Genomic DNA, 2,602 nt, shown 5'->3' on the forward strand with positions numbered 1-2,602 from the left:
TGATTCACCTCAAACGATATTGAAAGCAGACATTCATCAGAGGAAGGTTATGCTCTCAGTGTGGTGGGATTTTAAAGGTGTCGTGTTTTTCAAGCTCCTACCAAGGAACCAATCAATTCAAATGTGTACTGTTGGCAATTGGACAGTTTGAACGAATCCATCATTCAGAAATGTCCAGAGCTTGTTAACTGTAAAGGAGTTGTGTTCCATCATTACAACGCGAGACCACACACAAGTTTGATCACACGTCAAAAAGTAGTGGACCTCGGATTGGATGTGTTGCCACACCCACCACACTCGCTTGACCTTGTGCCATCAGACTCCCACTTGTCTCCCTCTCTTCAAAACTCCTTGCATGGTATAACATTCAACTCAGATGAGGCTGTAAATCAGCACCTTGTTCAGTTTTTTGCAAATAAAGACAGGTCCTTCTATGAACGTGGAATTATGAAGCTCACTGAAAGATGGCAAAAGGTTATTGAACAAAACGGGCAATATATCATTGATTGATCTTTGTTCTTTATATAAATAAATGACCTTTGAAAAACATAAGACAACATTCGTCATGACTTTTCCAACAACCCAATACAATAAAACGGACTAAAGTCGGTCTCCATTTTATTATCACCATGCACTGTGTATTCTAACCAATGCCAGTGAGCAAGCACTCCTCCCTGAGAAAGTATTTTGTTTGTGTAGGCCCCAAACCCTTGCAGCATTACTGTTAAGTTTTAATAATAAGCTTCAGATTAGCCTATTTTTATCATTTATTCTTTAATGAACATAACATTCTACCTGGAAGCAAATTCAGAGAACCCCCAACTATACACTGGCCCCCGATACAGGCGGACTCAGCTCCCTGTGATTATCTTGAGAGTTCCAAAGTGTGTAAAGATTTGTTCCAAGTCCCTTTGGGCTCCGTTTATCTCTTCATCCTCTGGGATAATCGATATCCCCATGTTTAAACAGTAAATTCAGAATAAACAGTGACTACAGACTTGAAGAAATAGCACCTGAGCTACTTCTGTCATTTTTTGTGCCACGACTTGGAGTGGCGTTTAAAAGTTATTTATATTTAAAAGTGTGAATGGAGCGCCCATGGCTGGGACAATATTTTCTGGATTTTGTGAAACACACATTTTTTGTTCATTTTTGACCTGTTTTACTGAATTTGAATAGATCTTTAAAATTGAAATTTATTCTTTTGAAATTATTGGCTTAAAAACCAAAGAACAAACCATGAAAATAATACTTATTATTACAGAATTATTACTGCAAATAATTTTGCATATAGAGGAAGGGAGTGTTAAAAAAAAATCTGTTGTAAGTATCAAACATCCTGTAAATTTACTGCTTCTCACAGGTACTTTACGCCCTACATAGTACTCTACGTCCTGTGTATCTTCTCAGCCTTATTTTATATTGATACATACATGTACACGTATTGATGAAGTACACTGGCAGTGCCAAAAAAATGTATACACATATTAAGAAAGAAAAAAACTATTAAAATTGTCATACAATGACTGACGCTAGCACTCATTTGATTAAGGGCCATTTTTTTGAGTGAATGTCACCCTACACATTGCTACCATAATTCAATTCAACTTCGAATAGGAATACATAGATAACATCCCTTAAAATGTGCACATTTTTTGGCACCCGTGGTGTATATAGCATTCTTGTATATATGCACAAATATTTATATACATGAATATTATTACCTTTTATACCTTATTCTATAACTTTATTTTGTCATTCTACAGGATATGTTTGAGACCTTGTCATGTGACTAGTTCTTTGTTGTAAATCACTGTATCCATTCTAGAGATTGCATTTCCTTTATCCACTCCTGTCCTGATGGGCATTTAGGCTGCTTCCAGTTTTTGTCTATTATAAACAATGTGCCCTGGGGCTGGAGTTTCTCTAGATATGACAAAGTCAGAGGCAGGCAGCGTTTTCAGTTTTATAGATCCATCATGTGCCGTCCTGAAGGCCACCCCAGCCTGTGGCTTCTAACAGCCCAGGGTTATTTTCACCCTTGCCCTTTTGCCGGAGAGCCCAGGGCCACGTGAAGCCTGGATGCCTTTTCTCATCTCAGGCGGCCCCTCCCGCATGGGTCCCGTGACCCTGTGGCCATCACAAACCTGGCACCACGAGCCTTGTGACCTGGGCTATTTAGGCAACCTCCCCTAATACACACACACTCACTCACTCACACCTAGCCCTTGGCCTCTCCATGCCAAGGAGAGATTTCCACGGCCGGTCATATTACTCTGCTCCATGTTCCCGGGCTGGCAGCTGGAGCTGGGGATCCCGGGGGAGTTCTCATTGTCTATACTTGTAGCTTTTCTCTCTCCCAACAAACATTCCGCTGGCCACTGTCTAACCCTGCAAGGAACACCAGGCATGGTTGACACCTCTTTTTCCCTTTAGATTTGCGTCTGCTTCCCCAACTAGCAGCATCCTTGAGGGTAGAGACAGCATCTTGCTAACTGGGTCCCTAGAACATGGCACAAAGGAGGTACTGGGTCACTGAAGCATTAACAATTGATAAATGAAAGAAGGACAGCTACTCTGTGGTGGGTCCTTACTCTGTTGG

This window comes from Hipposideros armiger, unplaced genomic scaffold (assembly GCF_001890085.2).
Source record: "Hipposideros armiger isolate ML-2016 unplaced genomic scaffold, ASM189008v1 scaffold_62, whole genome shotgun sequence".
In the NCBI taxonomy this organism is placed as follows: domain Eukaryota; kingdom Metazoa; phylum Chordata; class Mammalia; order Chiroptera; family Hipposideridae; genus Hipposideros; species Hipposideros armiger.